Below are 27311 nucleotides of genomic sequence, written 5' to 3' on the forward strand. Positions count from 1 at the left end.
GCATGACCTAGAAAAAGCTCCAGAAAGCAAAGGAAAAGACATTAACATATTAAAAAAAAATAAAATACACACACAAGAAAAACAACATCCAAATCCTCATGATTTTTTGGCATCTGACTCATTATTTTACATGTTTGGGATTAGACATTTTGAAAGTTAAAAAATCCTAAAAAAGATTTTCCTTTGCAAGAGATGTACTTGATGCCTGACAGATATATCACTGCTGCAAATGGCTGATATGTGGACCATAATTTGACAAAGTGAATGGGAGACAGATTGCAAGCTCCGTATTGAAAAGCTGCTGTTGAGAAACTTGTTATTCATGGACAGTGGATTAGTTTTCAGCCTGTTGTGGAGAGAGGTGGTGGAGATACAGCAATTCGAGATGGGCTGTTCTAGGCAACCAGTGTGTGCAGGTGCATACAAGTGTATGCAGGTACAGAAATGCTAATGCAGAGCTGGAGATATCAATACAGAACGAGTAGAGTGTCTAATAATAAAAAGTAGAGAATTGGCTTTTTATTTATGTGAAATATTACTGACTACTGCCTTAGGAAGGGCTTCAGGTTCCTCAGAGTCTGTAGGAGTTTACAACTGTACCGTTTGCTTTGCACAGCACTTACAGGTTATTTTCAGTACTTAATGATGCAGGCCCTGAGAGTTATAAAATTTTTGCTGCTACTTACAGAGATGATTTAATCATCAAGATGTTAAAACACCTGAGATTTGTGGCAGTTATCTGTACGGTTGGTAAAAATTAAAGAGCTATATATATTAATCTGTTAAACATTCTTTGTTTTGTAGGGAACATGTTCTCTAGGGTTTTCAGAATAATGTGTTTGTGGAGACCAGAACTGAAATTGTTAATAATATTGTAGGGTTTGCCTCTATGGACTGAGAAAGCAAGGGCCTTTGAGGATAATTCAATGGTATATCAACCTTGGCCACTTTAACTCATGGAAGTGCATTTGCCAGAAAAAGAAAAAAAAAAAAAGTTGAAACAGATTTAAAAGAATGAATCAATTTTTAGAAGCTCAAAAGGAAGGAACATTTGTTCAGAAGGGCACTGTTTTTAAAGCCATTCAACATTCAAGTGAATGTCTCCAAAATAGTCTTGAAAGAGGTTGCTATACTAGCATATGAAAAGAGTGTTATTGCCTTTCTCGTATAAATAGGAACAAATGCCTTGAGGAACGTGATCTTTATCTGCTAATACTAAAAAAGTTATTCTTTTAAATGCTTTCTGCTGGAGTTAGACTGTGTAAATACTCTCCATGCAAAAGAGAACTTTTATGGCATTCCGTGCCAAACAGCATTTTGGACGCAAAAGGTTTACACAGCAGACTGTAGACCTAAGAAGGTCATTAGATAGACAAACCATAAGAAGGTCATTAGATAGACAAACCATAAATGGATCAGTAGCTCCTCTGGGCTGAAAATAGCTGGAGGTAGAGACATAGGAGTAGGGAATGGCAGTATGGAAGTATTGAACACGTTTGCCCTCAGTTTGGGCTGTCACGTCTAGAGCCATCATTGGAGGCAGAGTACTGGTAGTGCACACCCTCGTTCTGAACCAGTCAGGACATTGATACATTCTCATTCTCTCTTCAGTGGGCAGGTGAACAGAATTACATGGAACAAGTAACTGTGTCTGATATGACAGGTTGTTTTCTTGTGTATCCTATTGTCTGACCCAGCTGGTCTGTCTAGTGTGTTGGGGGACCATCAGCAGACATAACTCATGTTCTCAGTCAAAGAGAAATAATGTATTTTAGTTTACAAAAGAATAGTCCAACATCTTTTTGTTTAAATCTCACACATATATACACAGTTTTATTTGGGAGCACTAGATATCTGATCCTCTATTACAAAGAGCAGACTTCCTGATCTTCCTAGAAAGTAGGAAATGTGAGACTGTGATGATGGCTTAGTATTTATTTTACATAGGCTAGGCACCACAAGAATATCTTCATGAAGCTAGCTCTTCTTTAAAGAAAAGTTTTCTCCTTCATATTTTTAAAAAGAGTTGTGTTGATAAATCATTTTGCTTCTTGCTTTGTGTGTTGCACTTTGGTAGCCAGGAGGAAGAAATAAGCTAAAAGGAAACCAATGAGATTTTGCTAGGAAAATCTCTCTCGCTGAAATTTTTGATTTACTAACTAACTCACAGGACTGTTTGCCTTTCATAACAAAGGTTAGAGACCATCCATTTCTAGATATTAGTTAATTAAATAATAGGACAAAGGGTCTGTCACTTTTGTGTGGATGTCCTGTTTCATGTTCTTAAACTGGATATGATACTTGGATCTGGGAAGATGCAAATGATAATGATATTAAGATTGCAGAATATTTTAAACAATGTAATTAATCTGGTTTTTTCATCAAATGATCTCAAATCATTTAAGAAATTGATTCATTTTAAGTGTTGACATTCTTTGTGTGCATTTATAAGTGAGCATAAATCAGTGTGAAAAAACGAGATCCTCAATACAGTATAAAAACTTAAGAGATGCAATATATATTTCAGAGTATTTAAACTGTTTGTGAAGCTACCTGATAGTGTGTCAAACAAAGTGTTATCAAACAGGTAATGAAAAAGCAAGCTATTTTATTATTTTAGCTATTGCTCCTGTCCTATATAATTTGTTTGTGGTGAAAATAATGGGCCCAAAATTATGACACTTGTATGAAAATAAATTGTCCTCTATAAGGAAGTACAAATCACTTCTAAAAGTTAAAGAAAGCCCCTGACTTCCCTTTGCTACAAAGCAGAGAGAAAACCTGAGTATTGCCATATCTTCATAGACCAAAAAAAATTATACACAGCCAGTTTAACACTAGAGGAGGAATTGACACATGGGTTGAAGCTGAACTGTGTTTTGCATCTCAGAAAAGATTCTTACAACTCATCTGCCATTGCCCACAGTAGGAATTAAGCACAAAATATCTCAGAGAATCAAGAACTTAAATTACCATGAAAGAAATATAAAAATGTAAAATTCACCTTGCATATTTGCAGCTTTGATCCATTCCCATATGTTTCAAAGACACTGCCAGCTGGTTCAATTCAAGTTACCAAATTAAATGTGGCCTTGCAGACATGGGAAGGTAGGCCAGCCTCAAAAGAAAACATTTTACTGGGCTTTAGATTATTCCTCATGGTCAGAAAAACAGAGGAAAACATGAAGTTCCTTTTATTCTCTTCCTGCATTTTCCATCCTATCAAGGTTTTTATATGAGCTACACTGTCCACATGGTATGAAGAAAGGTTCAAAAATACATCACAGTGTGATGTATGCTAGTTCTCAAATGCAAGATATACTCAACTGCTAAGGTTGCCAATTTTCCACTCTTCCACTTATCTTGTTAAATCAATCATGAAACATCCAGAAGTATAAGGAATCAGGAAATTTTGGTTCCATGCTGATTTTTTTTCTGAAGTGTACTGGAGGCCTGTACTGGAACTTCAGAAACTTTGATTTTTTTAAAGGAAATGTATGTTTTCAACAATTTATTTTACTGTTTAAAAAGCTGTCTAAAGGCATTTTGTTTTTTCCTCCAATTGAGAATTCATATAAGTTGTATAAATGTTATCCGGAGGCTGCATCGTAAACAGATATCTTGTGAACAAATATGTAATTATAGTTGATACCATTAAAAATACCCATCTGTATTTGTAGGTATTTTACAAATGTACATATGAATATGTCAGCTGAATAGTCAGGAGAAAGAAAAGACGGAACAGAGGACTGGCCACAAGCCAAGGAAGGAATAGTCTGTATCACCAGTTTATCCATAGCATTCAACAAGGAATTCTCATCTGCAAGACAGATGCCAAGCAGGTGACTAATCAGTTTTCAATTCAGAACAATGATGTCATTCTTGTCCTACTTGATAAACCCCCAAACAAAGATGAATTGCCCCTGCATGAGCTCCCCTGACATGAGGGGATCATTACAAGCTTACTTAAAACCTCTTATTTTCTTTTTTCTGTTTCAGAAGTCTTTTGTTAGAGAAAATTTTCATTTTCGTTAATATTCACAAGGTCTCTGTGAAGAGAGGGATGTTCTGTAAATCTCCAAGCAAGGTAGGTGTTTCAACTAGAGTCTCCCACCCCAAAGCAGTGGGGTAAAAAAGTAGGCTAAGTACATTCTTTCACATTAGTTTAATTAGTACTTCAAGCTCAGAATTATAAATGTTAATAGAGAGAGAGAGGTCTAAACTCTATTCTCTCTGAATACATATAAGTATAATAAAATCCACAGAGTAAAAAAAGAATATTTTTAGGGCTAGATGGTATTACAGTTTATCTACTATCTAATTTTATTTTTTTAACTAGAGAAAGTAAAATTCCTTGCTTGAACTTATTTTTCTCCCTTTGGGATTTATGATTGCTGCCAGAAAAACACCACACAATGGGCTCAATTGGCATTTCAAGTGCAAAAGGTTGTGACTGAGGTATAGTAAAAGTATGCTGGGAGTTTCCATTAGAGCTTCCTGTGGTAGCAAATAAATCCCATCCCATTCACACCTGATAGGCTGAAATAGATATCCACATGTCATCTGCAGTCAGTTTTTAAGGGGCATGATAAACTGTTGGGACTGCTGACTTAAGAGCAAAATTTTCTTCCTTGCTGAGATTTTGGCATTTTTCTGGTGGATCTCTAGGAACTTCAGATCCCCTGCCTTATAACTGTAATTGTGGTTTTCTTTTTTTTTTCTCAATAGAGCTGTCACTCTCAAGTCTAATAAAAAACTCTCTATCTTCCTTTTCTGGGCTTTCGAGTTTGACAGTTTCATGTCATAACTTTGTTCCACAATAAAAATAAAAAAAGCTCTGGGTGTTAAGGAAGGCCTTGGGAAACTGTAAGTGATAGAGTCAGCATTTACAGAACATATCACAACAGGTCTGACTGACCTTGGCAGCAACAGGAGATCACCATTTCTCATGGATGAGCTTTTCTTGAATGTCTGTCTTTTATGCTGTATAAAGCAGAAATACCTTTTCTGGGTCAAGGCTACTGCTTTCTGTTTCTCTTACTCTTTAACAGAGATTGTCTACTACTGTCAAGTATTATCTGTTTAAGAAATTTCTCTCAATCCCCTGTGTCTTGTTCTATGGTATCTTAAGATAAATCTACATCACTGGTATTATTTTATTGGTATTATACATAGTATTATACTATTTTGTCGAGGATTATTTGTTTGAGGATTTTGAATGGTTTACTTTTATCACAGTCAAGCTGCAAAGATTAATGTTTGTGGACGTCCTCCAAATCATCTCCCTTTACTCTGGCACCCAGAGTGTGTAATCAACACTGTTTTCTTGTTGGAATGGCCATTGTCCTATTTTTTAGCAGTTGGCAGGAGTACCAGTTGGAGGGACTGAATAGTCTGTGTTAGCTGTTAATCTTTAAAAATGGACTCTTCAGTAGCATGTGTAAGTATAACAGAATTAAATATACATATTTATCAGATGCTATGAAACACATGGAGGGGAACTTTGGCCACATTTGGAATTATCAAGTTTCTAACAATTTGTTGAATGCATATAGGTTTATAATAGCTGCATGGACACATTTGCCTGACTGCATAATACACTGATAATAATTAAGTAAAAACAAAGAATAATTAGAAATAAAAGAGAATGAAAAGAAACTGACACTCATTTACAGTTGTAGAATATAGGGGAAAAAAAACCCCACCATCCTCCCTCCTCACAGTGGAATTTCCATGCTTTGACGTTTTCTTGAGAAGACATAATTTGCAATTTGCCCAAGAGGTCAGCAGGTGCAAACTACTGTACCATACTGTAGGAGGTGGTTTCAAGGCTGACAGCACCCTGGAAGGAGGATCTGCAAGCATCTTACTTTCTTTTGAATAAAGTGTGACCTCCACTGGTCGTTGTTGTATTCAGGAAAAGGGGAAAAAGCCCATCATGGAAGAAGGCCTCAAGGTATTTTGTGGTACAAAGTCTTGTAGTGTCAACTGCAAGTTTCCTATTTAGTTCACTGGAGAAATATGTAATAGGTATTTACATATGTTTAAGTGGAGCTGCATAGGGGGCAGGGATAGAGCTGAAGCATGTGCTTGCACTTGCTGAGAGTCATGCATGTCCTACCTCTGCCTGCCTGTCTCTCGAGAGCGTTGAAAAATAAAAGTAAGAATATCTCGTTGCCAAGACTAGTACATACATACTTTTGCTTCATTTTTCACTTCTGTGTTTCTATAATCATAAAAAAAAAAAAAAGAAAAAGAAAATAAATTATAAAAATCCATAAAACAAACAAACAATAAAACCCCTCAGACTGTTCAGGGCAGAATTCAACCTACAAAGAGTATGCAGACTGAAATAACCTTAAAATAGAAAGTACATTTAAGGAGAAATGTACCATAAAGAAGAGGTTTAAGGAACCTGAGCACAAGTCATTTTTGCTACAATGCATAACCATACTGAAGAGAGTAAAGGGTAGGAAGACACAATATTTCTGAATTTCCATGTCTTTGTGGGTTTAAGTCAGACCCTTAACCTTTTTTGAATATAGTATTTTTGTAGTTTAATACATTTCATACAGAATGTATAAAGAAGATTTAATAACTGTCTCTTAGCTGTGGTTTATCTCTTCCTCAGAGAAAGCTAAAATGAATTTTTAGTGAAATGGTTGAAAGAGCATGCACAGTAAGTCTTCTATCAAATTGTTTCCAGTCTTGCTGATTTGTAAAAGATTTTTTAGAAAGATTCTGGTTTTCTATGTAGAATGTTAAAGTTTGATTCTGTGCCCAAAATTTATAAAGCGAACCACAAATAACCGGTGGAAGTCTAGCTTGCCATGTTCTGTTTTTTAAAACTCCTGAGATTACTTTGCTGTCATGTGGAATTTGTGCTAGTATTTAACCCAAGTTTTACTCTCAAAAAGAAAATTATATTATAGCGCATAACATATTTCTGGCTCTAATAGCAATTAAATATCTTGGAAGAAACTAATCAAATCCCCAGACTTCTCTGCCTTTTTTGTTTTTCTCTTTCAGAAGTGCGTCACAGATAAAGGACTAACTTTGTGAACATACTCCTGCAGTAGAAAGGACAAAAATGAACAATTCTTACGTAATTAGTCACCCGACACAAGTGTTCCAGGATAAGATCTTCTGAAGTATCATAGCAGAAATATAAATGGAATACTTAGAGTTGCTGTTGTCAGCTGTTAAAAATGGAAACATTTCTGCAGCATTTCAGGTTCTCTGGATAGTTGTGCATCAAGCCAAGGTATTCTTAATGTGGCATTTAATTGCACAAGGGCAATTAACTGCTTTTGTCCTGCCCCAGGAGAAAAAGCAGCCCACTGGCACCATTTAAGGCAACAAAATCAGGCTGGACCAGGCTTGTGTTTGCACTGCTTCCCTAGCCTTTTGCCTGTCTTAGTTGGTATAAAGGCATTTCTTACATTTCAATTTGCTGCAGTGGCTATTCAAATTGTTAATAGATGCAGTTTCCTAACATTCCAACTCAAATGTTGGAGTGCAATAAACTTGAGCTGACTGGGCATCAAAAGGTACAAATCAGCAGTGTTATTACAATCAGTCTCATGGGATCACTACTGCTGAAAACTGGAACTACAGCCCATGTGTCTTCTCAAAGTGCTCTCCATGCACACCCCAAAAGACCAGATAATTTCTCCCTTAACTTATTGGAAAGAAATTTGTTCAGGTACGCAGGTATTCACACACAGCTTAAGGGATGTGCTCCCATAATTACTAGCACTGCTTGTAAGTCAGGAGTTAGTGCAGTGACAGCATCCAGGTGTAGGGTGTTATTACTAGTTCTGCTTTGGAAACATACTCAAGTGAGCCTCTCTGCCATCTGGCATTTCTGATTCAGGAGAATATCTGTATTTTTTTTGTCTTCCTTGAACACTAAAATCAAGGGTCAAGGTCTGCTTTTTTCTTTTGTACAGTTTGGTTCATCTGGGAGTTGTTCCTAACATAACAAAACTGTGGTTTTGCAGTAGGCTTCAGCAGATTTAAATCTGTGCTGCTGCAGAAGATGGTGGTACAGCTCTCTTTTCCTTCCTGCTCCAGATGCATATTCTGCTGTCTCCCTAGGGAGAATGAGCATACTTCTGGCTTCAAGGTCAGCTGTGTCAGGAACCATCTGAAAATTAGTGTGTGGCTCAAATCTCAGGTGGATCATTTTGGTATTTTTGATCTGGCTGACTCTGAGGCAGCATGAGAACTGATGATGAAACGAGAGGAGTATTTACCTAGGTCTGAGGAGAGGAGGGGGAGGAGGGTGGTGAGTGGGTCTGCCTCTTGTCACACTCCATACTTAGGGTAGCTTAAGCCAATAATGAAACAGCACCTAAGAGTCTGTTTGCTAAATTCAGAGGTGAAATGTGCTTCTGGTATTAAGGAAGACCAAACACTGGAAAATTCCAATGCTTTTTTTTTTTTTTAACTTTCTGTGTAGTGTAATTTCCAGAGAGCTTGAAGCAGAGCCATCATGCAGAAAAAATAAATAGTAGATATTGAGTGGAAACAATAGTAAGAGCTAGACACCTCACATAGATCCAGTTTTCCATTTTATTTCTGTATAACTCCACTAGTTTTCCCTAGAATGTTCTTTGTTAGGGAGAATGTTGAAAATACTCTGAAACACACCAAAAATTATCAAAAAGGTACACACAATTCATAAGCTTCAACTGGGACGAAAATTTATTGAAGTAAATTTGTTACTACCTTGTTTTTTTCTTTAATCAATACAATTCTTCTTTGTGCAGTTCCTGCTTAGACAGGCTCATGAAACCTGTGGTACTGGAGAGGAAATGATGCCTCAAAGTTACTCAGCATGTGAGTTGGGAAAGGAGCAGGAGGACTGTGAGAGGAAAGGAGAGGGAGCAGGGGAAACATGGATGAATGGATCTGAGATTATGCTGCAGTTGAGATTGAAATAAAATTTCACCTTAAAATGGGGTGGCTGCTGCTTCTATGAAAGTCTTGGGGATAATTCATCTGCCACTTGATAAATTGGCAGGGTTTCTTTCCAGGTTCTCTTTTCTATTCTTTATGCTTTGTATGTGTATACTATGTGTGTGAGGTATGTGTATGTAATTTTCAAGATATCTGGCCTCTTCTTTCTCCTTGGCTAACTTCTGAAATAGAGCTGTCAGGATGATTCCAGCATTTGGAGCCATATTCTTCCTGACAGAATATAACTCTTTTTCACAGTTTTCCTTTTTTATGGTCTGAAGTCAATGGGAGTATTCAATGCAACCTAAGGTCAGGTTCCTGCATTTTAACACGATTTCCCATGAGAACTAGAAGAATGAAAATTCCTTTAAGACAGGGAAGAAAAAGTGGAACGGTAATGTAAGGACAAAACACTTGTTATGTGGCTTTAAAAAAGCAGCTTGAAGAGATTTAGGATCTAGCGGGAGGTGAGCTTCGTTTAATCTGTCCAGGAATTGAACAGCAGTCACAGAGTTATCAGTCATTTGTAAAAAAAGGTTGAACTCTGATAGCAACTGGCTGTTCTAGCTAATCTTGAAATTCAGAAGGCCAACTGCAAGAAGATACATCAAGTTAAGTAATATCAAAAATGTATTGAAATATAGCATATGCAGTCATATAAAACTATATGATGCATAGCCTTAGCAATGCCTTAGTAATATGGCTATATGTACAGCCATGGACTATACTGAAATACCACCACTCTTTTCTAGAACATAGAAAAAGGGTCGGTTATGAGCTGAACAGGTTTGACCGATTCATTTATATCTCATCAATGATATTATTTGATGCCTTGGAAGGCAGAGGTTGTGAACATTCAGTCAACAAAAAAATTTGTAATACTGAAAAGAAATGATGATGTTCTTTTATTTTCTGCAAAGGAAGAGGTTTCATGCCTGTGCCCACCTCCACAGAGTGGAATTTCACAGAGACCTAGTTTTTATCTAGGCAGAGTTTCTCATATATCAGTGGAAATTTTAGATCTCTCTAATATCGGTTGTACTATGAAAAATCTAAATTTTCTTGTTTTACATATTTCTGATGTCAAGTCTTAAATTTTGCGTTAGTGAAATAGGATGAGAATGAAAGTGTTGCTATTTACAAACTCTTTGAAGATGTAAGGTGCTGTATATATCTATAAATCATCACTTTCATATGAGTTTGGATGTGCTAAAAATGCAGTACATTTCACTGATGATAAAACATCATGATCAATGAAGAATCTGAATATTAAAGTTAGAGAAGAGTATTTTATTTTTACAATGTCCCTGGATATATTCCATTAAGAAAGACAAAATATGCTTTATTAATGTAGTATTTCAAGCTCCTTTTCCTACCCCAAATGTCAGCTGTCAAACTTTGTTGCCATCCTTGAGAACAACTAAAAAGTGAGACATTTTTCTGTTTGGAGGACCCTATCTTATCAATGGTTTAAAAAAATGGTTTTAAATTAAAACATTGGCTAAAATTATATATTATGATATGGAATTGCAGACAATAAGATAAACTCAGCAGAGTAAAGCATGCTGTAGTTTAGAGAAGTGGAAGCAGTCTGGCCCCGTGGCAAGATGATGAACAGTTTTATGAATGATGAACAGTCCAATTACATTTAAGTTTTTTATGGAAAACCTACTTGGAGAGAATATTTAAAGTCTCAAATGTACCTCTGTTGATTTAGTGTTCTCTCTTATTAACAGTTCCATAACAGTTTCCATAACAGTTATTTCTATTCTGTTTTCAGTCTGCTTCATGTTCCCTTGTCTTACCTCTCCATCCCTCTCCCCCTCCTCCGCATCCTTTCTCTCTTTCTCATGTAATCTCAGAGCTGTTAGAAAAAAAAGCTGGTTTTGTTTTGTTTTGGTTTTTTTTTTTGCATAATGTTCTTCAGCTTTAGCAATTTTCCATTTCACTTCTTTCTTGTTGTACTTTTTACATTGAATATTTTGGGAGAAAAATAATTCTATTTTAAGTTGAGTCAAATACACCATCAGAATGTTTTGGTGCATGTTAATTTTTTTTTCAAATATAAAGTTTATTTGCAGTTTCCTGTGCTCTCCATTTGATTGCTATTAAAGGAGGAGGAGGGGAAAAAGGTAAAAAGGTCTTAATGTTTGCCATCAGCAGGAGTATCTCTATAACTGTCAGCGTTTTTCATCCCTCATCTGTTTTGTAGTGGCATGGAAGCTGTGCAGGATTGTTTACACAGCCTGGGTCTCACAATAGCATGACTTGTTTGTAGGATGACTTTGGTCTGGAGTTAAAATGATTACAGTATGTTTTAGGGGATGATGCACTCAATGAGTTCTAAGGAGGGAAATAAATTGAATTATGTACTACAAAAAAATTGTTAGGACCGTATAGTGTTGTGTGGGCAGCTGTGGGTTGTAAGAGTTGGTTTAGAGGTGGAATGCATGTCATTTTAAATAGAGTCCAAGATTTTTGAAATCAGAGAAGCTTTTATCAAAAGAGCACCTTCTACTAGTAACGACTATATTTTCAGGGTAACTGAAGACTGAAGGAAACAGGATAAATAATTTTACTACTGATTTCTGGTTATTGCTACAGAAAGCATCTCTTTGCATTTAATCCATGACAGTTCTGTCCTAGATTATACTTTCTTAGAGTTTATATAAAAAGGCTATATAAAAGTGGACAAAAATGATGATACCACTTATGATACAAGAAGACTGGCAAATACTATGGTGCCACAGCATTTAGGCACCATGGTAATATATGCCTTAGAGATACATGCAAAAGAGACAAACAGAATGAGTCAAGTATTGCCCAATTTGCATAAAATATTTCATAAAATATCTTGCAGTGTTTGAGAAAGAAAATAAATATTTGGTGTTTGGGTTGCTATGGTGTTGTGGTAGTGATACAAGCAAAACTATGAACAAATAGTCTATGCTACATTATGAGTTTACTAAGCAGACAGTCTTCTAAGTAACAAAGTGAATATGAAAAAAGGCTTTAATTATGTAGAGGTTAGTTATGATACAAGCCAGTGTAAAGACAGGTTTTTCTGTCCTCTTCACTTAAGAAGATCTTAATCACTGATTTCAAGAAACTCTGAAGAGGGTTGTGCAGCAAATGTAGTGAATTTCTGTATTTACTCCTTACTTCGATTTACTTCTTTGGACTTGGTGATAGAAACAGCAGGTTTTGTCAGCCTATGAGAGCATTTCCTGATTTTCCTTTCAGTTGGGATGAACATTTACTGTTTTACTGTGCTTATTTTTTATTCAGAAGTATTTTTAATAGATTCCTCAATCCAAGGGGGTTGAGTACTCTCTTTTGCATGCTCTTCTGCACTGACATCTGGTTTCAGCAGACCTCTTAAACACATGCCTAAGTGCATCCTTAAATTTTTGGTTGGTCATATGCCTAAAGGAGTGCAGTAGGCATATTAAAGAACAGGATATTCTTAAGTGCTTTTATGAATAGGGACCTAAATAGGAATGAAAAGACAATTATGTACTTTTAATTGCATGCATTAATTAGCCAAGTATATGTTTCATTTACTAACATTATCTTTTGTAGTTATATAACTTCAAAGATTACAGAAAAGTACTTGATCCAAATTTTGTTCAATAGATGTGTTTTAATAAGTATACTTATCCGCAGTACAATTTAACTGCAAAAGTGTTGATAAAGAATAAGTGGTTGCTTCTATTCAGCACACATATTTTGCTAGTAAATGAACTTGAAATACTGAGAAAAGGGCTTAGAGAGGATAAAGAAAAAAGAAAATTGAGAAATTCATGGTAACTTTTTGGAAGGTGCATCAAGGTTTAAGAATTTTGTGCCTTTGCTACAATGTAATTATTTTTCAATTGTTGCTTCTGACTGAGCAGGCAATAACCTCGTTTTTCTGTTAGGCATGAATGAATGAGCAAATTTAAGAATTAAGTACTCAAACAGAATAAACATGTCATTTTGTAGTTTATTAAACATTTGGCTCTGCTAATGCAGCTCAAGAAAGTTGTACTCTTTTCTAATGAGTAAATGGCTTGAAATGTATTCTGTATCACAGTCTGAAAAAAGTAGTTACTTTATCTAATTTGCAATCCTTTTGCTAGGGCCAAGGACAAGAAATTTAGGGATGAGTTAACATATCCAGACCTCTTATGAAACAGCATGGTACCCTTGTAAGCTTCTATAAGAGGGATGGGGAAAATCCTGAGCAGAAATGATAGAAAAATTAGACATCAGGATTGCATTATAGTTACTCAAATTTGAGTTAAATAGAATAGTCACCTGGAATATATTTTCTTAAACTCTGCTTAACTTTTTCTGAAAACTCTCTCAACAATAGTATATTTTACCAATATTTTACCTTGCAGATAACTTTAAATAAAAGGAAACTATTCCCCAAATGCATACTTGTGTAAGCATTTGGGATGCAGTGTGTTTTCATTATGACTGAACAATTTCAGCTGTGAGCAACAGTAAAAAGTAGAAAAAAAATGCATCTTTGGAGGTAAATTAAATTGCAGTACCTAAAGAATTGGGATCTGCCTTTTATAATTTAGACATGAGAAAACTAAAATAAAAATAAAGGTTCAAACTAGATGCTCCACTGCTTTCAAATGCCTTCATAAAAATGAAATTGAAATGGAGTATAGGGAATGACAGAACTTAAAAATATTTTTCTCTGCATTTTCAACATGTACTCATCAATGTGTACTCTGTAAAGATTCTGTCTACAACACAAAAAGCCTTTCTAAATGAAATTCAACAAAAAACAATGGTCTGTCAAAGCAGAAATGATCTTATCCAGGACAGTCATTTGGATAGTGTATGGCAGTGTATTTGTGTACATCTATGTCTGTGGAGACAATTTAGGGAAGAGGTAGGGAAAAGACAATCCTGATAATATTATTTGTAAAGTATCTCTCCCCTGAATGATGTTTCACCATCTAAAAGACTAATTAGATTGCATGATTGCATGACTCTCCAGAGTTTTGAATCTCAACATTAAAATCCCCACAGAGTCATTTATCATGTCAAAGGGTAAGTAGTATTTTTTGGGGTATTCATCTAGATAGATGAAAAACAAACACTGCAATTTGGAAATTTATAGATACATATACATGACCTGTGAATGAGTGATCTGCAAGACTACAAATTGAATATTCTTTAAATGGAAACATGAAAGGCATTTCTGTGCATAAATGCTAGATGTCTTTTTTATAGTTTGAGATCATTTTAGTTACAGCCAGTCCTCAAACAATTCTGGTTGCTTCCAAATGCAGTATTTTAATGGCAGTCAAAAAATGTGGAGTGAGTCCACAAAGGTGGAAGTGGATTTTGCATTTTTGATTTTTTTTTTTTTTTAATATTTAATTGTTTGGTTCTATTAGCCCTAAGCAATCTGTGTTGCAGGCAGGCCAACATGTCACTGGTAGTGTCGTAGTTATGTTTAGCAGTCTTCATGGCTGAAGTCTGATACATATATCTTTGGTGGATCATAATTTTTTTTAATGGTATGATTTTTTCAGTGAGGACTTTGGTCTTGAGTCTGCAAAAATCAATGCTTTTGATTGACTTTAAAAATACAAACAGTGCAGTCCTTTGGGAAAGACCCTTAATTTCCAAAAATATGTCAGGCTGGACTCTACAGACAGACTTTTATGCTTAGTACAGTGAGTACTTATCTTGCCTAATTTCAAAATACCCCAGATAAGCTTCAGGATAAGGCCAGGAGCATTTTCATCCTGAGTTATCAATGTCTGCAGTACAGACATGTCTTTTTTGGATAGTACCAGGAGAAATGCAAATACATTAACCATGCATTAACCACGCAGAGCAGCATATTTTTTACATTCAAGCCCTACTGGAATTCTTAGAGTAAACATTCTTTTCCCCAACTAACTTATATAACTTAACTGGTAGCTGTTAGTGGTCTATCAATTTTATGTGTGGAAATTTTGCTCTTCAGCATTCCCACTCAGAAAATTTCCCAACTAATGGTTTCCTGAGTATGCAGGGATAGGGGACTGCTAAGGGCTTAGTAACTATGGGCTTCTCTTACAGAAAGGGAGGCTTAGTTGTCTTTTGGGTATAATGCAAATTTTGAAAAGTTTACTCTTTTATTTTTTTAATCGAGTGATGGATCCTGGTCTCTCCTGCTGCAGGTTGTAATCCACATTACTCATCTTGCTACCGTCTTACATTCTCCATCTCTCCTAATGACATTTTCTGGCAGGTCAAGAGCTAGAAAATACTTCTGCATCTGTCTGTCTTTGGGAGGAAAGACTGTTTAGTGTGAGGTACGAGGAAAGACTCATTCTCCTTTGGATTATGAAAACAGTGCTTAGAATAAGGCCGTATGTTGGGATCCTCTAGTGGACGGAGGTCTGCTCCCCTATGCATGCTAAATGCAACATAACTGTGTAGATTAGAGACTTTTAATAGTTCCTTCCCTTTGATATTTCCAGTTTCTCCTGAGTGCATAGACTTTCCTAGGTCATTTCTGTCGCGTGCCATTCCTAGGTCTCCCCAGGACTTGTTAAATTTTGCTAGCTAAACTGGATGCCAGGAATTCTATTAAGTGGTAAATTGTCCTGTCCCCTCTCCTTCCCTCTCCCTCACTCCCTGTCTCCCCCTCCCCCCCCCCCCACTAAAAAAAAGGAATGTTTTTATATTCTAAAAGTTATTATTATATAGAGCATTACTGGATTAGGGAAAGACTGAAATTGCTACTTATGCTCATTCTTCATTATGTGGGTGGACTTTGGTAATGCAAAATGATTCAAAACTACTGTTACCAAGAACTTGGCAGTACAGAATCCTGAGGGCAGAGAAACATCTAAAACCTTTTCTTCTTCAGAATTTAAAAGCTTTCCTTATATTCTGTTGGGATTCCCCTTTTTTTTTTTTTTTTTTTTTTTTTTGTCTTTAATTTGTCTTAAAGTGCAGATCACAAGAAAGGAGCTGGGAGGTAGAGCAAAAAACATTGGTCAGAGTGATGGGGAAAAGATCTTCGATTTTTTGAAGATGCATCCAAAAGAAATTATTTTTAGTCTGTAAGGTCTGATGCATCTCACCTAATTTCAGGTGCCCCTGGTAAGGGGCAAAAAGGGGGTCACCCTGAATTTTTCCAATTGTATATGGAAAGTGGTCATCAACTCCAAATTGCTCACCCCACCTCAAGTTTTCTGCATGCTTCACCACTGATTGTAAGGCAGAACAAATTAACTTGCCACTTAGGAAATAGATATTTTAATAAGTTTAAAACTGTCCCTAAAGATCATATTTCCTATGAGGTTTTAATGCTAAAGAATGGAAAGAAAAAAGACTGATTGGGATTTTCAGAAGGTGTTTAGCTTCCATTTATTTCAAATGGGACTATATGAATGCTTTGGAACCTAGTGAGATTCCTGAGTAGCTTGAGAAACTATGTATGCAAATGTGAGTTTCACTGAAAAGAAATAAAATTAAATATATTAAAAGCTACATCATACAAGAAAATCAAAATTTGATGTCTTAGACAGTTCAGTAGTTTTCAAAATATTAAACTTTTGCCCACTCATTTCCTAGTAATTGGACCTTCCTTTTGTTCACGATGGTCGGGATGCAGCATAAGATTTTATGAAGGAAAAGCTTTTTTATAAAAATAAACAAATTCAGTCAAGATTTGTTGGTAGTGGGAAAAGTTAAAAATGTAACTTAATTTTTGCCAACCTGCTTATATCATTATTTCAGGCATGAGAGATTAGGAATGGATTTTGCTTTGATAAAGTGTGCCTGCTGTGATGCTTCTATTTCTGAATGGGATGTCTCATTCCTCGTGATATGAAGCTCCACAATTCCATTTTATTGGCCAAGCAAGGCAATCCTTCGTTAGCTCAGAGCTCCACTAACTTCAAGAGGGTGTAATGCCAAGGTGTAAAGTCTTCCATGCAGAACCTTGCATGAAAAATTTAGCAGGGTTGAGCCTGAATTTGTCTGGATTTGTATTTCTTCCAGCTGAAATATGCTATCCTGTGATAACAGCATCAGTAATATTTTAGTAGGGTATTACAGAAAGTGAACATTATGTTTATGATAAACAGGAAATTGTATACTGTTAGAGTTATTAATTAACACAGAAGGACATGTACATAAAAAACTTATGAACTAAAATGGAGAGCATGTTCTGATATAGTGCATTTTTGCTGGTTATGTTGCTGCCACTTGGATTATTATGCAAATAAGCAAATATTTGTAGAAATCCTGTATTTATGATTTAGCATTATTAGATAATTGCCAAAGGAATAGCTGGCATCTCCTTTCTTATAAAAACACTTGTGTAGTCACTGGAGTGATATTTTTTTAAAGGATTTCAAATATAATAAAAACTATAATTAATTAATGAAATAAATATAAATAATGACATATAAAATTAATAATATAATATATTTTTAAGGATCATACATATATTTATTGTTACTCTATTTTTTCCCCTATGTCATTTTTAACAGCAATATGGAATGATTTCAGTATCTGTTTCAGCAAAATATTTCAACAATAACACAAACTTGTTGCAAAAGTTACTACTTGAAAACGTTCTTGTACCTTATAACGCGCTACTACGAATGCAGTAAGTGATATAAATATGCCAATAAATCTGACTTGATTAGAATCACCCTAAATTTAGGTGAAATACCTATCTGTAAAATACATCAGAAATAAAGTCCAAGTGCATCATGAAGGTGAAGTTAATTAAGTACTGTAACGACTTTGATAAAACTTTATTTCGTTAATTTTAAGAGGTAAAAATTAAATAAATGCTAGCTTCTGCAATGAATGAAAGAATTTAAGTCCAAATACAGTAACTTTAAATTTTGAATACCTAATTAATGTCTTCTTTCTATATTCAGACATGATCATTAGATTTTTTTACTAGCTTACTACTGAATTAATTAATTCCAGGAGTGTCATTACTGACATGTTACTTGACTAAAGCAGCATCCATCTACACCTTAAAAATATTTTTGGTACATTTACAAAAAACACTAACTTTATCTATTTTTCCTACTACTGTGATAAAGTGTTGATAAATTTAAGTAGTGTGTGTTTGCTGAGCATTTTTTTTATTTTTTCAGAATAAAAGAAAAAATCTCTATTGAATGTGCAATGGAAGCAAATGTTTTTCCAGTTCAGCAGTTTCTGCTGAATTGTAAACAATTGGGTTGTTTCAAAAGGAGAGTAGCATGGTCCGTAACTCCGACAGCTAGTAGTGGTTTAGTTTACTGCTTCTACCACCTGCCTTCTGACTTAATATTGGAAGCAAGAAGCATGCAATTAAGTATGAGGAAATGAAAATAAATGACACTGTTCATTGCACATTACAAAGTGCCTGGCAGAAAGAATGCAGCTTGCTTGGACCTGATGACCCCAGGGGAAAACATGTCTCGTGCCTAGGAAAGCGCCAGTGAGTCAGACACTGACCCTGGTTTTATTCACTATCAAATGCATTTGGTTCCTTCTTAGCAATTTGAAACTTTTTTTTTATTATTATTATTATAATTGAGCTCTGAAAAGCAGAGGTATAAAATGAAACACGTACTGAGTGTGTGGTAGAAGCTACAGGACACCAAACATGAAGTATTTCCTTTATCATTTCTTGAGGAAAGTTATTTGCATTACATCCTAAATTGGACTAATTTGAACTGGTTATTAAATTCTAAAGCTTCTAGAGGTAAGTGGGTTTTTGGAAGATTACTTCCATCTATGTAGCAATATTGCATTCAGTGCAATATTACTGGGTGTATAACTCAAAACCTCCTTTCATTCCAGAATCTGAATGCTTAAAACCTGTTTTATTTTAAAATGCCTGTTTTGTGGATGCTATACCCTTTTTCCTGTATATGGTTTGTACAGTACAAAGCACAAAGCAACAATTGTATTAAAGTCATTTGTCCTAAATTGTCTGTGCATCTTTACAGAGGTAATTAAATGATATCCTGATATTCCAGAATAGGAAAAAACTGCACCTTAGAGAAATCTGATGGCTTGCTCAAAACATGTAACACATCAAACAGTAATTGAAAGTGAGATGACCAGTTGTACGAGAGAATAAAGGTTTTAACATAAATCATGTTATTTTGCTACAGAAGTCAAATTTGTCTTTTTTAGATTAATGTAGGTGCATTACAAATGAATTAACCATTACAGATTACTGTTATGCATTAATTCAGCACTACTGTCTGATTTAGATGGCCCTGTATAAATAGTGGGGAAACTTTCATAATGAAAGCAGAAGCAAGAGATTTTCATGTGTTCATGATCTGGTAAAAAAGTAGAACTCAGATGAGATATGCCAAAATTTGTAGACTATTTAGTGAAGCTAAATAGCCAGAGAATCTTATAGAACAGATAATTTCAGGTAGAAATGGTGCCAAGACTTGGTGGTTTTTAATGATTTCATCTTGAAGAAAGGAGCATCTTGGTAGCTTGATAGGTATTGTTTTGACTATAATTTTTTCACCCTATAACACAAAGTAAAACTCAGAAGGAATTGAAACCTTTTAGGGAGTCACAGACCCTCCATTCCAAAACCACCAACTTTCACATTTCTTGCTGTATGCAAGTACATTGATCTTCTTTTTCTTTAATATTGTATGCATACTCCATAGTAGAATTTTTTCATATTTCAACCAAATTTTAGGTAAGTTCCTCACATTCTGTGAAAGGTAGTCTTCTTTACTGCACTTCTTCACAGGGCTTTTTAGACACCAGTAGGAAAAAAAAAAAAAAGTATTTGGATGTCAGTCATTGAGTCTCTGCTAGCTAAAAATCATGCCTTTCAGAGATGCTTTCTATCCATAGTCCTACACAACATGAAATATGGTTGACAGCTATATTACCACACTGCAGATTGCAAAGCAATTCACATTCACACTTCTAAGTGCCTCTCCTTTCAAGACTTATGGATGTATGCCAAATTACTTGCATTGTGGTATATGGCCTTCTATATATACTTTATAGAATAGGTCTCTGGTTTCCATTAAAATCAATGAAGTAGGGATCAAAAGAGCTTTTCTGCAGTGTTTACTAGATGTCAGACAAGGTTAATAATAAAATAGTTCATGTATAATATGCATCTTCAATATATTTCAGTGTTTATCTTTAAGAAGATATTTTCTGAATTTAGGACGGAAATTCCTCAGCTAAATTTAAATGTAGTGTTAAGTTCAGCTGTCATTGTTTGCTCCCCATTAGTGTCTCTGTAAAAAATGAATATATTATATTTAGGGAAGCACTTCCAAATGTAGCCATTTAAGGAGTCTAAGGTCTTGTGTTAACAAAATCATCATTGTTATTTCAAATGAAATGGGAAAGACAGAAGATGCCCTCCAATGCCATTTCTTCTAGACAAATTAGTGACTATGCCATGTCATAAAGCTTTGTTCTTAGTCACTACTTCATTACAGCACTTCTTTGTCAGATAAGTTAAAGTGGATGACCAGCAGTGATAGTATAATAATAGGATTAATTTATTAATAATTATTAAAATATTAGTGTGACTCTTTTCAGGCATATTACTATGGTAAATAATGGGGTTTAAAATTAAAGACCTGTGACAAACATCATAGTGACAAATTTTGGGGGGAGAGGAGAAAAGAGAGGTGCTCTAAAGATATCTGAGTGAAATATGGACGCAAGTGAATTTAGTCAGTGTGATGAAAATTGACTTAAAGCAGGAGGAAAGACATAAAAAAGAGTGTTTGATGGTGGAGGGTACATTTCACCTTTCTATTTTTTTTTTTCAATTATATTCTTAAAGGTTCTCTAAGGACTACAGTACCTAGAAGAAACCAGCAATACAGTTTTAAAATTTTCTTGAGATTTAGAGGGGAAAAAAAAGAAATATATGGAAGTCATCACTGGCTTTTGTCAGTAATCCTAATGCATGATGTTTTTGTTCTTGTTAGAAGGATGTGTTTTACCACAGTGGGGTAGGTATAAGTTGGGCTAGTGACTTGTTTTTCCAAATAACATTGTATTTTTGTATCCCAGAGTTCCACTAAGTTGTGTTTTCCAAAGGATAAATGAATTATGTGCAGTGTTTTTCACTTGAACTTTACCATATGTGAAAATTGTTGGTCTGTACCTCAAAGATGTTCTGTAAAATCATCTACTGTGGTTAGGAATGGTCAGTATGTCCATTTATCAAAACAACTTGAAAGAAAATATAGTGAGCAGGGACCTAAATGTACTGGAGCTGTTGCACTAGGTAATTCTCCACAAGTAAATTTGAAAATGAAGCAAAATTATGCCATTTAGAAAAATACTGGTCTAGTTAGTAAGACAGAAAGTTTGCTGGCTACTTTCAAAATACTTGCTGGCTAATTTCAAAGTACAGAAATTTCTGGATATTAAATTTAGTTTTTAAGAATTCCTGTACTGGAGCACACTTCCCCTTGTCTCTGAAAATAAGCCATGGAGGGTAGAAGTAGATTCCTGCAAACAGTGTGAGTACAGCATGGTCTTTCATCTGATATGCCCACTTATGCTCAGCAGTTGCTTCTCGTAGCCCTAACCTCCATGAGCCTCATCTAATCTCTTGCAATATATAGCAAGTGTGTCACAGCAAGAAAGTTTGTCCACTGAAGTGCTGGAATGGAAGCACAGATTCTCACAAGTGAGAAATATTTATTCTTCCTTCACCAAGCTGTAAAGAGTCAACCGTGGTTACATAAGCCTTTCCTGCAGGGTTTCACCAGCTCTAAAACATCCTCAACTAAGGTGACAAAAATCAACAAAAGTACTCAAAAAGAGGCTATAAGCATAATGAAAACAAACGAAGGCAGAAAAATTAAACTTACAAAAAAAGTTGCAGCCATCCTTTATGGTAAAATAACTAAAATTTAAAAAAAAAAAAAAAATTAGAGGTGTTCTTAGTTCTTTGCCCAGGTTTTCTCTTGCATTTCAACCAGATGCTGGAGATGAGGAAAATGCGGACAAATAAGATGCCTGAAATGGTTAAGAGTGAACATTAATGCAAGATGCATTTTTGAGCCTATAGGAAATTTCTTGGTAGTTTTCAATGAAAAAAAGAAATTTCAGTGAACAGAGGAAAAATTAATTTCAGCTCAGAACTGCTGATGCTAAAGTTGAATTCTGTACAGATTGCTGGAGAAACAACGTTTCTAGAAAATAGAGGAAAATTATGGCACAACAGTGACTGCCACCTGCTGCAGACCTGAGATAAAATGTGGGTGCCAGGATATTATTTCCCAGCTGTTATTAGCTCATTGGTGATTTCTGTAAATGTGCTCCAAGAGAGCTGCTCAGGAGACAGCTAACCAGATTTTCAGCTGCTGACAAAAAAAGACATTATGACTGTGCGAAAAACATCAAATTCTCACTTTAAGTCCCTGGTCTCCTGTGCAAGGACCTCCTGCCAAAATATTTTCAACTAGCTCTTTAATTTGTCTATTTTTGTCTTTTATTGTTAGCCCAAAAGACCACAGCAAGTCCAGAAATATGGTATAATAAAATCCAGTGTTTCTTAAAAACTATTGAAAGCAAGCTTACATAATTATCCAACAGAAACATTGGAGACAACTTTCTACGTTTTTGGTTTAGCTTGAGAGTGTCAACCAAAGTCATGGCTGCTGGTTCAGAGTTGCAAAATATAGCAAAGCCAGCATTCAAACATGGCTGATAGAAGCTGAGTATGCTCATCTTTTTTCACAGTGCATATTTAAGTGTGGTCTAGTTTGATGTCAAGTCTACCACAGAACACCTCTTGCCTTTTTGGCCCCAGAATTTTATTGAAAAGAAAGAATTTGCTATTGGCAAATGTGTATAAAACAGTATTGAAAAAATAATGGGAGGTGGTGATTTTTTACAGTGGAAAGGAGAAATCTCTTCAGAAGACAAAAAAATGTGATCTATTAGCATAATAATGTCATCAAAGATCAAGTGTTATAGTAGTTTATATTTTTACCCTGCTGTTCCATAAACATATAACAATAGCAGATTAATATATCAAATGTATACATAAAGTCTTCCCACTGTGCTTAACTGTTCCATATATTACTGTTATATCTTCTGAGATTAAGTAAATACAGAATGTAATGTACTGTTCATAAATATAGCACTACTGAATCATAATAAAAATTTAAAAATACCTTTTTACCATGAGAACTGTGTCAGACTCTCTCAGTGAAAGCTTAGCTGAAATGAGAATGCTTTTTTCTTTTACCAGAAATATACCAATTTCAGCAAAACTTCAGTTTCAAAAAGGATTTTCTGGTTAAGCTTGAATAAAACATAACATAGACAACCAGCCAATGGATGTCTGTGAACCAAGAGGGAATGGAGGTCAGTTTGTTCTTCTGTCTTTTTTACATAAGAGGCTTGAACCTGGATTTTCCACTTAGGTTAATTCCCTCCCTCTTGCTGGTAGTTTCGATTTCCCCCACCAAATGTGCTCCCATCATTTTAAATATGTAAGTGACCATTTGAAAGGTGGAGCCTTGGCCCTGTTCTAGCATAGCAACAGGGGAACTCAAGGGGAGGAAATTATGTTCATGTTCTCAGAAAACTTTTGCATATTTCCAAAATCTGAGTTCTGACAAATTCAAAAGTAACAAGGATTTGAAAGTAGAAAAAAAAAAAAAGGAAATTTGAAAGACATTCATGCATTCTTGAAATAGCAGTATTTCAATAGGTAAACACTGCAACAGTAAGCAACCTCATTATTTACTGTAAAGGAAGTAGCAGTGCGTACCAGAATTTGCATGTCAGAGGGAAAAATGTTACCCATGTTTGTAATCTGTGGAGACAGTGACAACTTCTTGTTATGTCTAAGAAGAGTATGAATTAAATTCTTTCTACAAACTTCTGGAAAAGCACACCCCACTATGCCAGCTCTGGCAGGTCCGCCCATGCAGCTGAATGTCAAAGCCAATTGCTAATCCACCAAAGCGACAATGAAGAGTTCAGGCCTGCATGGTCTGAAGACAACATGAAAGAGAAAAAAATGAAGCCACTATATTTATTCCTGTGGCCTTGTATGAATTTGTCATATTACCTTTTTACCCTGCATTCGTTTCAGTATCAGGCAGTCTCCTGAAATGCAATTTCTTTGCTTGTCCCCTTGATAGAATATTTTACTTTATTTAAAATGTTTGACTCTATTTGCAAAGGCAGGATAAAAAAGCATTTTACTTGTGCTATGAAATGAGAGAGTGAAGCAAGTTCCTGCAAGCAGGCTGCTTTGTTGAGTCAAATTTATACTCTCATTTTGAGTGCAAAGCTTATACCATTCTTCACTTCACAGGAAAAGATACGCTTTCTGCTAATGCATAGTAATCTCTGTAAAATCCCAACTCACTTTCTCTGCTTTCAGCCACGCCCTAGTGGGAAATTTCTCTGAGAAATTAACATGGGAATTGGCTCTTAACTGCATTTTCAATATTTATTGGTTTTTTGGTTTTTTTTTTTTTGGTTTTTTTTTTTTTTTTTTTGTAGTGTTACGACAAAGAGATTTTACTAACTAATACCAATAGGTCTGTGATAACAGATAAAAGGCAGACACGGGAAAGTGCTACATGTGGACCGTTTACTTTCCTGGAACATTTTAAACATGAAATAAGTGAAATTGCTGTTATTTTCAAAACACATTATAAATTGGAAAAGTGGTGAGTGAAAAAAAATAAGGCATTCACCAAGTATTAGCTATTAAGAGTGAAGTTAAGAGTTACAGATGGTCTCACACTGTTTTTATTTTCTGTGATCAGTATAATAGAATGGTTGTATATAATAGATAATGCCAGCTATTTCAGTACGGGTGTCTTCCAAAAGCTAAATAAATAAAAATTGACTTAGCTTCTATTTACCTTACAGCAGGTGAACAAATAAGGTGACAGTGAAATAAATTATTTTTTCCTGCCAGCTAAGCATGTTGTCAATCCTTCTTACTAAAGTAATGAAGCAAGGAAACAATATTTTGTTTTCTTTTCACTGTGGTTGAGGAGTTTTACACCAAAAAGGAAGATAACACTTCAAATTTGAGGATAGCTTTGGCGTGGTATTACCGTCTGCCTTCTAAGTCTTGCTTTCTGTTTAAAAAAAAATCTGAAATGGCTCTAGACTATCCTGTCATGAGTATTGCCTCCTAGAAAGTGCTTGTATAACATGTAAAGAACACATATGGATAATTTATTTGGGTCTCAGTTTCACTCTGTTGTGGAAGTTTTATTTATGTATTACTCAAGGTTTCTTCAAGGAAATGCTTGTGTCTTCTGTCCATAATCAGATGCTCAGAATTTTTTGTAAAAGTGGGATGTCAAGTGCAAAAGAAAAAAAAAATCCTCATTTCTTCCTTGTAATTCATTGTTTCACTTGGGAGTCCAGGCTTCAGTTTAAATTTCAGGGATGCCATTCAGAGCAAAGTATTTGTAGAATTTTAAAAATGGCCTTTTATAAAGGCAGCAGTGAAAATGGTGATCTGTTGTTTACTTTCCCTGGCAAAATTGCAGGGTGGCTTTTCTCCATAGGCCCTTTGATATTAGACTATTAAATCCACTTTCACTATCAGTCCTGGACTTCTGAAAACTTCTAGACTACATACATATGACAGCTTTCAGAAGCAGTGGGAGGAACGTGAAAGACTGCAAAACTGAATTCTTGGGCAACTGGGCAAATTGCCAGTAAATTCAATGAAGCTTTTCATTAAATTCAGCGTGTTTTACATTAAAGCTGTATTTGGCCCACTGTCTACAGCTTTTAAAGTTATAGAGATTTAAAAAGTTACATTAAATTTAATGTACTTGAAAAAATTCAGTATAATGTTGAATCTATTCTAAACCAACTTGAAAAATACTTTTAAATTATCCTGTTAAGGATTCATATGGTGTGTGGCTTAACTCTTTATTTTCTGTCTGGATGGATCAGATGAAACACATGGTGATTGGTTCCCAGAGTTTTCTGTATACACTTGGCAGCATCAAATGAAAATATACATACATCTGTTTATAAGAAAATTCCGCTGTTGTTGTGAGATTTTTTTTAAATGACCGTCATAGAGTGATAGATAATTAAGATTGTTCTCTTTTCTCCTTTAAATTTGTCTTAGATTGATGTTAACCACCATCAATCAGAAGCTGATTAATGGCCAACTTCTTTCATCAGTAAATGTCCAGAAGTTAAGGACTTTAAGAGCTCTACAAAGAAAGACATATTTTTATGTCCTAAAAGATCTAGAAAAATAGCATTCTTTTCCTGCCCATGCTAAGGAGGTAATGAATAGAGAAGGTAGAATAAGACAGATCAAATAAGTCAGTGAGACCTGCTTGCAGGATTGCAGCCCTATTTAGGAACCATGTTTCTAGTGTTGCAACTTATGTCTAAGCAATAGGAGATGTTTGCAGACAGGGAGTGTTATTAGTGATGCTTTTTGATGGAAGGTCTTTGTGAATAGTCTGGACAGCAAATCACATGGTGATATGTAAAGAGATACAGAGAAGAGATCAAAGCAAAAATTTCCCGTTTGCATGCAAATAGCAGTAAGTTTTGCAGTATACATTTTGCTTGGCTGAGAAAGTTATGTTCATTAGGTCCTAACTCTCCAGCCAAACCCAGAGGGGAATGCAGTTGAATGCACCAGGTACGTTCAAGGAAATTATGTGAATAGAAATATGTTTTCATAGTGAACACTTCAGAACTCTAAAGCCTTAGGTCATACATTTGAATTCCACGCTATGCAGTTCCCAGATGAGAAGGCAAAATTACTGACCGAAGACTGTGTGCTGACCCTTTTGTAATAAGCAAATGTCATAAATTTATTCCCTTGTGTCTGGGTGCCATTTGCATCTGGGAATGTTGTGACCTACATGGGTCCCTTGGTCCACATCACCTCAGTACAGAAGACAAAGTAATAGTCACTGATATTAGATCACTAACATGTAAATTATCCTGTAAATTCATTCAGGGACACCAGTTTTGAGCATTGCCAAGTTAATTTATATTGACAATACATCTGTAAGATGAAGAACATTAGCAGGATTTGGCTGATACCCAGAGAGGTACCAAGTTATCCCAAAGCACAAGAAGAGTTGGCAATTACTTAGGGTGGAAGTCAGCACATGATGCTCAAAGCACTGCTAAGGGGAGTTCAGCTGGTTTAACTCCTATATCATTGGGTTTTTGTGTGTAACAGGGTGGTTAGTCCTGCATGAGACATGAGATGGCTGTTTTTCCAGCAGCATTCACAATCTTCAACCCAAACAACAGCAAAAGCTACAATCTTTTCTGTAAGTCTGCTCCCTTTCCCTGTCATAAGTTTTTCTCTCCATGTTTTGGTC

General features: G+C 35.4%; 1 long non-coding RNA gene across 6 annotated transcripts in view; it reads left to right on the forward strand.

The window, feature by feature from the left end:
* The window catches only part of LOC121469224 (uncharacterized), a 101138-nt gene that overhangs the window by 2186 nt on the left and 71641 nt on the right, over positions 1-27311 (forward strand). For all 6 annotated transcript variants that reach the window (XR_012054151.1, XR_012054150.1, XR_012054153.1 and 3 more), the window contains exons 2-3: positions 3681-3842; positions 4000-4087. This is a non-coding gene — a long non-coding RNA (uncharacterized lncRNA). The remainder of the gene's footprint in view (positions 1-3680; positions 3843-3999; positions 4088-27311) is intronic.

This window comes from Taeniopygia guttata, chromosome 2, assembly GCF_048771995.1.
Source record: "Taeniopygia guttata chromosome 2, bTaeGut7.mat, whole genome shotgun sequence".
Lineage (NCBI taxonomy): Eukaryota > Metazoa > Chordata > Aves > Passeriformes > Estrildidae > Taeniopygia > Taeniopygia guttata.